Raw genomic sequence first — 13,618 nt, 5'->3', positions numbered from 1 at the left:
ATATTTATACCTATTTTGTACTGGTCATAATTTTAGATCAGAACAATGCAAAGGAACATTCGTGAGCTGAAGATATAATGTGCCTTTTTTCAGGGAAATGCTTCTTTGGAATGGAAAGGAATGTAAGGACACAGAGCATCTGAGTATGAAAAAAACTGGAAGAGGCCATCTTCCACCTCAATTCCTTTTGGATGGCAGCTGTCTAGTGCTAGTCAAAAAGGCATTAAACTCCTTGAAAGGACAAAGGTCAGATCTGAACAGGCTAATTTATACCCATAAAAAAGAAAACAGTACTAGACAAGTCAAGACCTGACTGATAGAAGTCACAGCACACATTTTCATTGGAACCAAAAAGAATCTGAAATATTACTGAGAGATCATTTCTAGTTACACCTTTAAACATCAATTTGATAATCTCATGCAACTGTGCTAACATTATTGCCAGAAATTTATGCAGTTTTTTTTGCTGACCTCACATTTCTTATTAAGTACACTGATCCTCATTAGCCAGAAAAGATGTTGAAAGAAATATTTGCAATGACCCCTTTTCTGCAAATTAAGTATTGTGCGCTCTATGAGCCATTGTTTTAAAAAAGCTTTGTTTGCCAGAGTTTGGATGCGGGGTGTGTGAGGGGTTTCTCTGAAACATACATAAGTTGCAAATTATATATAATGACACATATTTTATCATCCTTCCAGTTCTGCAGGCGAGGGTTACACAAACTAGGAAAGCACCTGATTTTTGGCAGGTTTGATTTGTATCTCTTTGGTAGCAGTAACTTTGTACTGACTTGAAAGGTGGGATCCCCCCACCTGGGGAAATGTGTCTTTGGGATGGAAAGGGATGTGAGGGACGCAGCTACAGCTGGCTGTGATATGATGGTAGGGGTCAGGTGGATAGGTGAATGTATTGAGCAGCTGTGTTATTTTGTTGCAAAGAAAATTAGTTCCTACGTGGGTTCAATTTGTGCTGGGAGCCAAGGATTTAGAGAAGTCATTTCAGCCAAGCTCGGGAAGACTCAATAATTGTGCCCTTAGGTTCTGAAGAGCAAGAAACGTTTTGAAATAATTATTCCCGGCAGAAGCCATAATGAGGTGAGGTTAGACACGATGAATAATTCTAATTCCTTATTGTCTAATGACACAATTTAAAATAGCATTTCAGACGTGGGCCTCCCAGGTAACGGGGTTAGATCAGTTATCTCCTGCTCTGACAGAAACTCTCCTACTCATTCCTCTGCGCCATGTCTTTCTGTGACTGACTGAACACAGGCTTTCCAGGTTTCAGCACAGCAATCTATAAGACTATAAGACTTCCCTCTGTGACTGTACATATAGACAAGATGCTTATTTGAGGGCAAGGTAGAATAGTTTTCGATGTAAACATTTTGAGTGGGGGAGAAAAACAAAATCTTTGGAAGCAACTCAGGGGAGCAAGGTTTTTTTGAGCAGCTGTATCTGAAGCTAGACAGAATAACTGCAGCACCCTAGCATATTGTCAGTAATAGACAATAGTAATAGGGTCTTCCTCATACAGGCTGCTTTTATCTAGACAAAACCCCAAGTTTTCTCTACAGTCACTTGCAAACAAGCTAAAGAAGATTGGTAGAAGAAGTGATACTGAGGAAAAATACTTTAGTGTCTCCAGTCCCACAAAGAGGGTAAACTTTCATATTTGGAAAAGGGAAGTGTTTAAAACAAACAGATATATTCTTTTACTTTCACTCAGCCCTGAAGTTCTATGAAGTTAGTTAGTGAAGTTATTAAAAACTTAAGCTCTCTCAAGCATTGTTTTGCTGATGCTAGTCATGGATGCTGAGCCCACACTCATGAGAGACATTAGGTTCCAGCTTCCTCTCTCAGCTGTACTTGCTCAGGCATCAGTTCCTCACTGCTCTGCAAGGACTGGATGATACCCAGGATTAGGAAATCTAAAACTATGAAGAAAAGTTCAGGTGGCAGTGGTTCCTCCTTCTCCAAAAGAAAACAATTAAGAAAGAGTAAAGGCACCTAGAGCACAGATGCAGCTGTCTCAGTAAATTACACAGGCCTGACCTGTGCTTGTTAAGTACTTAGGAGATCAGCGATGTCCCTTAAAAGTGAATTCAGCTTCAAGGGAATTAGGTCTCATTTCTTTCTTCCTGGAAGATATTGTGGAACCATCTCTGCTAAACTGGAAGGTAGTGCAAAGGTTGTAAAGAGCTCTGTGTGTGGACAGGGAAAATGACTTTCATATTGCCTGTTGCTCCAAGTATTCAGGTAAACATCTGTTGATGGACTCCCTCCTCTTATTCCTGCTCTTAATTTCTATTTGTCAGATTTGTTTGTAGAGACAAAATTCATCCAGGTTCTGCACACCACAGCTCTGTAATAACAAGCAGGCCTGGCTAGCAGAGGAAGTTAATGATATGACCTCTATTCTGCTACCTTGGAGGCAAAACCAATGTCCTTGAAGTCTGTAGTCCACTGCCTGAGGTTGCACATCAGTTATATGGCAGTGTGAAGAGTGGAATATCTTCGGCTTGGAAAGGCAGCATACTCCTTGGCAGACCCTCCAGAGGGCTCATCTAGATTAGTATCTCTCTGTCCTCGCTGTACTAATGATCTTGTGGTTAATGCAGATCACTGACTTAGTCTCCTTACTGGGGTCAGAGATGGGAAATGTTTCACAGCCCCTTATTCCTCTGTTTGCCTTGGTTTTCCCAGCTTCACTGGGGAGATAACAGCAGCATTGAGATAGCCAAATATTTGGCTTGTATGACTACATATCTTAATTAGCAGAGTTCTTTAGTCTGTAGCAAGTGCTCCAATAGCAAGAGGAATCCTTCATGCTATAAAAAGCCTGGAATTGTTTCCTCTAGTGTTTAGTCACCTCTCAGGATGGAGCCACTAATTTCTCCTCCTCCTCCCTTAACACACACACTATGTAAATAATCCTAACAATAAGATGTCTGGAGTATTTTATTGCTTAATTAGTATAATTTCAATATTATGAATAAATAAGATCACATTCAGATTGTGAGTATAGTAAAGTTAAGGGGATATGATCCAAGAAGGAGTTTCAAATCCCTTCGCATCTGTTCCTCTATTTTGTTGGATTAATTTTATGTTCTAAATTAAATTATTCTTATGAACCTGTTTCCTCTGAAGTTCTGCCCTCCTCCCCCCCATCTTTTCATCATCTGTCTGCTCAACACCTTTCCTGCTCTCTTGTATAGGGAAATAAAAGCTACTTGACAGCCCAGCTGGCTGAGCAGGTCTGTGCTGTTCCCCTCCATCCCTTGTGGGGCTGATGAATGCAGTGGGTTTGGAAAGCTCTGAACTGGTTGGTCCCTGTTTCCAGATGAGTGCAGGCTTTCCAACTGGCATTCATTGTTACTTTGATCCAGGTTTTAATTAAAAACTTGGGAATTCAAAATCCATTGAACTGTAGTAGACTTACTTTTTAGTAAAAGATTCTTTTCTTCCTTCTCTTCCCTGTCCTAAAATAAAACTCAAACCTAAACACCTCCCAGGGCCTTGCTTATTTCTGTTTAGTGAAGGAGAAAAAATTCTGAATATTCATCATCTTTACATGGTTCCTACAAGGATTTTATTTTTTTTTAACTTTTGGCTACAGAAATGCTGATGTGACTATAGTTTCCAAGTCACCAAAAAAGGTAAAACAACAACTGGAAAAAGTTCACAAGGCAAACAAAATTCTTGTAGGCATAAGAGATGCTTATTTGGTAATTGAGATTTCATTTTCATTTTGTTAAATTTTAAATTCTCAAGGGAAGAAATCACCTCTCCCTTAGGTTAGGAGAAGAACCTGGCACATTTTGGGCATTCTCACAAGTTAAAAGTAACTTGGCTGCGGGTATATATGGGAAGAAGCTCCTTGTTCTCTTTAGTGTAAAGAAGAGAGTCTTTGCTCAAAGATACTTCCTTTCATACCCGACCTTCTACAGCACAGCCAGGGCTCTGACCCCTCCTGAGTGCCTTCCCTGCTGCCTCCAAAATGCTGCAGCTCCTGCTGGGGTGCAGCTGCCTCCCCATTCATCTCTAATGTCCCTCTTGCTGAGAGCAGCCAGCAGGGCTGGGCCATGAGTTACTGATGTCTGACTGTGGTTCCTATTTTTCCTAAAATAAGCAACTCTGTATTCCCAACTGATTTATCACCACCACCACCTTTGATGGGATCAAAAGCCTGTAGGTATCGTAAATACCGTCTCCTCTTCCTAATGATGTATTTTTAAGGCATGCAATTGTTAGTGGGACTTGAGTCCTTGATCTCTGGAGACAAATTTAGCTGAAATCAAGCTGACAGGTTAAAAAGCCCTTAGAGGTACAAACAAACATAGGTAGACTGAACGAATCCATTTAGAAATGGATTATAACTAGAAATCTAGTGTTTTTCCAGGACTGTTGTCAGGGCATGACCATTTATGTCCTACCCTGTTTCATTGTGGATGGTGAAAGATGAAGGCCAGTATCTCCTCATATCCCTTTGCGTATATCTTTTTGCCAGTTTATTTGCTGTTATTTTTACACTCTGGTGTTGCAGACTCCTGATTGCACCCAACTGCTTGTGGAGCAATTGACAGGGTGTATTGCCTTTTCCTCCTTCCCTCATGGGGAATGAAAAGAAAGGATGCAGGAGGTATCCTGAGTCAGCTCCCACATGCTGAGAGATGTGTGTTGTGCTTGTTACTTCATGGTGATGTCTCTTTGAGTCTCACTCCTGAAACTGGGAATACCTTTTCCCATTTAAGTGATATTCGCCATAATCTCCACACTTGTAATTTTTTAAAATTTTTGCTTTCTTTTACTACTTAAACTTATTACTTCTCTGGTAGTAAAAGAAACATAAACTTAGTGCAAAGGAAATCATACCTGATTTATGCTTGTATAAACAGCCTGTATTTCTTTGTATACATGTAAATGGAATTATAAAGACATTGGTGAATAAAATGTTGAGAAATGAGAGAGTTCACTAGTAACTCATTTACCATGACAGGAGATGAATAGAGGTAATTTAGTCTCATAAAAGTAAAATTGGCTTGTATCTTACATGGGGGTGGGAAAAAGATTATTGTTTAGCAGCTGGAAAGCAGAGTGGAGTTGAGAATTGGCTGTTGTGTTGAGGGGGTTTGACTGCCTGGCTCTGTAACCTTGGGTGAGTCATTTTGTGCGCCCGGTGTACTTGATGCTTCCTGTAAATACAGACCTAGTTCTTGGCTAGTTTGTAGAGGGATTTGTTCTCCCCAAATGAAGAACCAGAAAATAGGACTCTAGGGTGATGCTGCTCTATTGCCAACTTTTAGGAGGAGTTTTTCCTCTTCTCCTTCTGTGGCTGATTATACTTGCTCCAAAAGCGTATTTCAGCCTTCACATCTTCTTAGGGACAGAGAAAGTAGAATGTAATCCTGAAAGAAAAGCAAATATCCTTTGGTTTTAAAGTTATATAATAGTAAGATAAAATGATTAGGGCCTGTGGGACTAGGCATTATGAGGCTTGGATGAATTATATCATCCTCTAAGGTACCTACCTGCTTGCACAAATAAACTGGACTGAATGAAGTCTGCCTGGGGAGTTCTTTCCAGGACTTCCCTATTAAAAACACAAAGGAAAAAGGAGACTGAGTAAAACTATGCAAGAAAGATTCCCCTTGTTCCTAGTGAAAGTGTTGTGAAAGTCCTTGAGTTAAAGGATGGTCGGGGCTACTCTGTGGTGTGGGCTGAACAGTGGCTCTCCCTCAGGGTCTAGAGGTGGCCTGAAATGGGAGAGACTTGTCAAGGATGAGGTAGATTGGAGGAAAAAAAAAAGAAAAATGAAAAGAGATAAAGATTTTGCATAACTAACTTTGAAGGTTCCTGTTCTGCCATAGTAGAGCAGAAAGACAACAACGGTGGTGTGTGTTATATTTTTGAGGGTGGAGCAGAGAGAGAAGAGTTCTGAGGATAAACTGGATCGGCTCTGACATGGCCTCTGGCTTTGAAAGTTTCAGGAGGGTGCTTTATAAAAATCTATGGGATGACCATTGATTCCACAGTGTGGGTAATGCTTGTTTACTGGTGTGAATGGATTAAACCCCCAAAAATGTCTATTTTTGCCTAACCTGGCCACTTTAAGCATTTTTAGCTCTTAAGAAAGCTAAGCAATGAGACTGGCTTATTTCTACTGGTGTTTTGTTTCATGAGAAGTCTTTTTGAAGCTGGGATATTTTAGTATGAAATAGAGTTGCTAAACCTTACATTATCAGCAATTATTATACTAATTATGTATCTCTTCATTTTTGTGGTCTTTCTGGTTCCTCTGAGTGGTGATGATATGCAGGCTGGCCTTTCTTAATGAATTATTTACACATTATTTCTGGTAACTGCAGACAGTAAGATGACTTGTGCCTCTTTAAAACATTCTCCTAAATCACTCTGAAGATGCTGTTGTGTCAGTATTACTGTACATGCTGTGCTTTTAATCAACTCATCATGCTTCAGATCTGTGAAAAATATTGTTTACAACAGTTTGGGGCTCTTGGCTGAATACTGCAAACAGCTTTGGCCTGGGACTTGCTGAAGTCCCCCGTGATTACTCTAGCCTGAGTGCTAATCCTTGTGCTTTGCAGCCTGGGCTTTGCCACTGGGATTTTAAAAAGCCTATTCAAATGTAGGAAGCTGGACAAATTCTCAGGGTCTGGGTAGGCAGGAAATATCTGAGTGAGTTCAGGGAAATCTCCATCTCTCCTAAACTTTAAAGGTCGGTGTGTGTCTCCAGGTGATTTAGTTGAAGAATGCCTCTAGATTCCCATCTCCCAGAGAAAGGACAAATCCACTGAGGGATTCAAGGGAATGTGAAGTGTAGAAGCTAAGGAGAGACCTTTGATAAGTCAGGAAAGGCAAGTTATGCACAAATAATTTAAACTTTTCCTGGTGTCATGGTTTAATCCCAGCCAGCAGTCAAGCCCCACGCAGTCACTTGCTCACTCCCCCACCAGTGGGACCGGGGAGAGAACTGGGAAGGTAAAAGCCAGAAAACTCATGGGTTGATATAAAGGCAGTTTAATAGGGAAAGCAAAAGCTGCACCCACAAGCTAAGCAAAACAAGGAATTAATTCACTGCTTACCATCTACATGCATGTGTTCAGCCATCTCCAGGAGATGGGTCCTTTCGTGTTACCAGCACCCTCTTGTGCCATGGAGAAGTACAGAGATCATGGATACACCATTATGAGGGAGGGAAATTTTGGAGTTGTGAGAGGACGGGAGGGCAGCCTGCAGTGCAGGATCATATTGCGGTGGTGATTTTTTAATTTTTTTTTTTTTTTCTGCTTGTAGTTAATTGTTTCAATGACTAACTCTTGTGTTTGGCTTCCAAAATCAGTGGCCTTGCAGATGTAGAACAGGAACATTCCAGCTTCCTTGCTTACCATATCTGCTCTGTGTGCCTCAGCCCTGAAAAGGAGGTGCCATTTTTTGATTCTTGACCTGTTCGAACATGATATTTTTTAAGTTCTCTCTCTGTGTGTGTGTATGTGTGAGACACAGCCGTTCTCTCTGATTCCTTCTCTTCCTCCATTCTGAAGTACCTCACTGTTCTGGTGGTTCACCTTGCCCAGTGTAGTGGTTCCTGCTTATAAAAATTGTGTCACTTTCTCCTCACCATCTCCCTTTCAACCCAATGCTGTCAGCAACTCATTTTGCCTTATTCTTTTCACTGCCAATCTCCTTATGCCCTTTTCATGTTTGAATAATTGCCCAGTGACTTAGATTTATCTTAAGTTCTATTGTAAAAATTTTTAGGAAGAAATTGTGTCTGTGTAACTTGCTTTACCTTTATGGCATTATAGTGTACAAATGGTTGTTGTCAATAATGCATCTCAAAATGGTCTCTTATTTGACAAGTGTACTTTTATATTAACATATAATATTTATGACATGCTTGTAAGTAGTCCACAGCATATTTTCTAAAATTAATGGAATCCCACAAAATGGGAAGTCACTACTGTGTCTGGTTGTTAAACTTTTGCTGAGAAATGGAAAGAGGCAGGATTTTGTATGCAAATTATGAGAGGAGATTTGGCTTTATGTATGTTGGCAGCCAGTGTTGGAAACAGACCTAAATATGTGATATATTAAAATGTTTTAGAATGATAGAAAAAGAAAGCTTCAAATTTTGTTGAAGCTATTCATGTTAAGACATGCACACTTTAATTAAAGAAGCCAAACATCAGTTGAGTGGAAGGCATTGATTTATTTTCACTGGAAAAACAAGCTCTGACAAGAAAATGGAGAGTGAGAATAAATTCAGATGTAGTGTTTATTGTTTAAGATAACCATGTTTGAGAAACAGATCATATATAGGGTATTAAAAACTAAAAGAAGGAAAAGAAGAAAAAAAAAGCATGTGTGCTGCTTTTTCCTCAAGCATTTCTTAGGCTGTATCCACTCCATAAATCTCCATGTAAAATTCTATGAAATTGTTTACTTTGAGTGAAAAATTGACTTCACTAAAATAGCTTTGCCACTGATTTAAATGGAGCTGACTTTCTGGTTGTGTAAGTTATTTTTAGAAAAGAAATGCTCATTAATGCAAGAAGTTTTTCCCAGTTAACTCGTGTTGGTGATACTGTGGATATAAAGACAGAAGTTTTAGTGCCCCAAACAAGTTGTAACTTTGAGCAGCCAATTAATTTTCTAGTTGGAAAATGTTCATACACTTCAGTGTGAAGCTGTTGCCTCCTCCTTTTTGCTTTGGAACAGAAAGAAATGAGAATTAGATACTGAGATCTATATTACACTCTATCAAATCTTATGGCAGAAGTGGATAGTTGTAAGGTTTGCTTAGATCTGTAAATACATCTCAGTATAACCCATGAATGGAGTCTATGTGTAGTGGCACTTTTTCTTTTTTATTGACAAATGTTCAGGTCTGGGATCAAATTAAGCTGTGGACAATTGTATTTTCCTGGACAAATGTATTCCATTCTGGATCTAAGAAAAAAACCCCAAAGAATACTTCCTTGATTATTTGGTCAGAGGTAAGCATAAGACAAAAGCAGGATTATTTTTCTCTATAGCCTCAAGTTTCTGTAATTTAATGTAGTTTTTCAGAGTTTTAGATGTGGTTGCAACTGCCTACACTTGTAAATTTACTTTCTGCAGAGCTCTCAAGGTGGAAATGGTTATGGTGGCAGCCAAGGGCCCTTGCAGAAATTGCAAGAGGCAGACTTGCTCTGTGCTGGTCTGGTCTTGCTGGGAGACTCTGGGGAGGTTTCCCAGGTAATTGCTTATTATGTAGGTCCTGCCTTGTCTTATGCCCCTTGTTTGCATGCATTGGTAGCAGGAGAGAGGTGATCAATAAGATAATAAACACCCTTTTCCCGTCTCTGTCCCATTGGACCATGAAGGTGTTTAATGAGTTTTCTATCTATCTGTATTTTTGCAATGACACTTACAGTAGAAAGCTGCTTTATGTAAAAAAAGGAGGAAATAACAAGTTCTTTAGACTCTCAGGTTTTTCTAGCATCTTTCTTTTAAGCTCCTGCTTTCTCATCTTCTAAGACTTCTCTTCCTTTGCTTTTTGCTCTTTTGCTGGCACGGGTTGCATGGGAGCTAAAACACCAAAACAAGTTTCCTTGGCCATCCACACAGTGTCTGTGAGAAATTGCTGCTCCTGCTTTTACAAATTTTCTTCTTGTGTTTTTCTACACCCTGAAACATGAGGATGGGAGTTTGGGACTGTGGAGAGGGCAGCACTCGGTTTCCAGCTTCCAGGGGTGGGGGTTGATTAATGCTCAGTTGGTATTTTACCATGAGTCCTTGTTAACTGTTGATGAGGTAGATTTTGTTTGCTCTCAGGCAAGTTTGTGTGGTCACCCTCAAACATAGGGATCGTGGTGGTGAGAACTGGCTTTACACTGTAACTAGCAGTAGAAAAAGCAATTTGCTGCTTAGTGTTAAAATAGTGGCAGAAAATAAAGGAGGAATCTTTCTTGGGCTGCAGCTGTAGATTAGGTGGTGGTGTATAAACTGCGATGACTGCACATGACAAATAGATTTTTAGAATAAGTGAAAAATACAATTTTAGAATGAGTTCTGTTTCTGCATATGTACCATGGAATTGTAGTTCAATAATTAAATGACTATTAAGTTTTGCCATGTGTTTTTTTTCTTGTGTTGTGGTTTTTTTTGTTGTTTTCAGGGTTTTTGTTTGTTGTGTTAGTGGTGTTTGTTCTTTTTAAACATGGAGCACCTATGGATATTTGGTAGCACTGGGAAGCTAAATGCAGATGTCTGAGGAAAAGCTTTTCAAACAAGAGAAGCTGGGAATTATATCAAACCCAAAAGCAAAAGGAACAGAAAGAAATTGTAGCCCAATATTTAGCTGTAGCGAAAACATAATCAAACTATAACAAAACCTCTTATAAATACAGCATTTGGTATAGTTTTGCTCATGCCTTGCTTTGTCCCTGCTATACAATTCTTTGCACTGTACTTTTAAAATATTACAATGTTCTATTTCAAATTGTGAATTGAGGGAACAGTATGAAGCTTATGGATAGAGCTCTTTGCAGTACAAAGTAACAATTTTTTTTCCCGTGAGGTTGAATATACAATTGTACTTAGCAAATGTGAAAGCAGCAAGATTATGTGACTTCTTTTATTCTGAGTTTTTTGAAGTTGAGGGGTTTGACATGCTGCCTGTTCTACTCTGTGAGTGTGGAGATGGGTGTTAGGGTTGATTCCCATAGACTTGGGAGTAGCTGGGTTAGGGTATTCTGTGGTGCCTTAGTATGCCATGGTCTGTGTGATCCCTTGGATATGTGCTGATGAACTTCTTAAAATCACATAACCTACCATTACTGTAGGATTGCTTTTTGCAGCATCGGCATCCTTTAACTACCCCCCACTGCTGATGTTGCCGTGGAATTTTGATGCTGAAAAAATCTCCAGAGCAGTTAATTAGGGGTGAGATAAGAAAGGGTTTATTTTGCCAAGGCAAAGATGTTACATGACGCGCCCAGGCCATGCCTGAGATGTTACATTTTATAATACCATCCATCCAATCCCAGATGTGTCCACCCTGTGGCCTTTACTCTGGTCCGCCCCGGGGTCCACCCCCTGAGAAATAGGTCTGGGGGTTTTGGGACCCCCTGTTCATCCCATCTTCCTCTTCATCAGAGCACAAAGGGTACATAGTTACCTAATTCTTGACCGTATTCTGTGGTTTAGGCCCTGATATGCTGTTCTGCCAACAATCTAGGCCTTGCCTTGACAAAAGACTAAACATCTCTGCTGTATTCAGGAGTAGGATTGATATAGGGAGCATAGAATGGGGTAAGAGGGTTAAGGAATGTGTAAACGGGTACTAGAGAAAGGGACAAGGGACAAGGAAGGGGGGGTTGCTGCTTTTAAAATGTACTTCCACTACTTATAAAACTTACAAATCTTACAAATATTAGAAAAATAAAAAAGCATTAGGGGCTTAAGGCATCACTGAAATAAGTATCTTTGAGCTTTTCTCTCATTTGCACCACCATAACACCTCTCCAAGTTTCTGGAGTTCCAGCAAGTACCCTTGTCATAGGGTGATGCTGCTTGGCAGAGGAATCAAGGGCCAGAATGCGACACTATATTAAAATCACACTGCCAGTTTTGGTTTTTTTCTTTAACAATAGCTCTGTGCTACTCTGATGGTGTGAAAGCAACACACAGTCGGAGTGAAGGGATAAATGAGCAGGGTCTTATGTCCTAGTAAAAATGTCAGTATAGGAATGGTAAAAGGCAAAGCCTCCACAAGTTGGCCACAAAGTGCGTACAACTTTTGGGGAGTGTGTGAACATTTTAGAGAGGGGCTTCCAAAGGGAAGGTTTATTACAGTGATTTTACTTACAGGGTGAATGAGAGCTGGTGCAGATAGAGGAACAGATACCTGAGAAACGAGGGTCAAAGTGCTGGCTTTTGAGATACTGTTGAATGCTAATGGCCTGCTGGGCTCTATCTGAATTCTGCAGGTATGGGACTTGCTCCATCCCCCACTCTGTATGAATGAATGCATCCACCACTCTGCATGTATGAATGCATAAAACCAGGAGAGAGCAAAACCCTGTGGTTTATCTCTTCTTGCAGTATTCAGGCAGGAACTCTGAGTCTCAGTGACTGTTTCCTGGGTTTGGCAGTTTGCTTTTTTGATGCATAATCTTTCCTCCTGCATTTGAGAACAGCCAGGACAGACTAATCCCAAGATTACGGCAGATCAGAGGAAGGACTGTTTCCATAGCAGATGCTGTCATGTGGGTGCTGAGTCCCTCTTGTGATAGTGCAAGGCCATAGGGCAATGCAGATGGTGCAGTGCAGGTGCAATCCTGTTTGTCTTGAATCACTGTCAACTCCGTTGTAGTTCCTTTTTCCCCAGCAGAAAACAAACCCCACCAAGCATCCAATTAAGGTGACTGAATTGGTTGAAATTCTAACCCCGGCTTGCATCTACATCTCTTCTGAATAATGATCTTCAATAAGGTTTGCGTTAGCTCATGTTTGACTTGTTGAGTAGCAGCTTGTATAGTCCTGGAGCCAGCTGCAGGAAGGGACTGTCTGCTGACTACCCTAAGGACTGCCCTGTGTAGCTGCACACTCAACTGTGTTGAAAAAAATCTAAGAGCTACCCTCAAAAATTACTTATGCAGGTCTAATGAGTAAGTCCTTTGACAGAAATTGATACTACTGAGACAGTTCCTTAAAATCACAGCAGTTTATTTTAGTATCATCTTGGGATGAGGTTTTCTACTAAATGGAGAAAACAAGGTTATCTGTGAGGTGTAGCTGTTATTTCAATATTTAGATTGGAAAGCTTAATATCCTTCTGAAACAAAATATAGTTACAGTTCCTATGACAACTGTTTCTCTCTCCTCTGGAGCATGGGCTAACGACAGAATTTCATTACATGGTCATGTAACACGGGGCACTGTGACAGCCTTGTCATCTCCACTCCTCTGTTTGCTCCTAAATAGCATTTAGCTGAAGCCCACTTGTGCAGAACATGAGTTGCAGTGACTGACCTTCACTGTGCTTATTGCCTGCCACCTCTGACTTCCCAGCTTCCCGCTTTTCATCAGTAGGCTCACTTTCTACCAAAATGCAGTTGGTATGTTGAATTTTATTTGACAAAAAATTCTAGAAACTTACTTCAGTGGTAGAAATTCTATATACTGACACTAATTAAGAATAGCATCTTAACAAGTACACAGAGTACTGATCTGCTGACAAAAACTTGTGAGTGTAGCAGCCAAACCAAACTATTCAGCAGATTCCTGTAGTTACTTCTGAAACACACTTAAGAAAAACTATAACAAGTTGAACAGATATATTAAAAGACTTTATTCACAATAGAGAAATTTTTACAAATATAAGTTCTTAAAAATTAAGCATCTTGATCTATTATGTATTCCATAATTTGTTTATATAAAGATGAAGACTAAATGGAATATGTACAAATCAAAACCAATTTAAATACATGATAGAAATGGATATGTATGAAGTCACCATAGAAACAGTGAGCCATTGAGCATTGCAAAAATCTGTGTACAACCAACACATATGCAATACTTATCTCACAAAAAATCAAAAATTATTTTT

Source organism: Manacus candei, unplaced genomic scaffold (assembly GCF_025592945.1).
Source record: "Manacus candei isolate 608988 ecotype Guabito, Panama unplaced genomic scaffold, ASM2559294v1 h1tg000034l, whole genome shotgun sequence".
Lineage (NCBI taxonomy): Eukaryota > Metazoa > Chordata > Aves > Passeriformes > Pipridae > Manacus > Manacus candei.
This window is presented reverse-complemented; position numbering follows the sequence as displayed.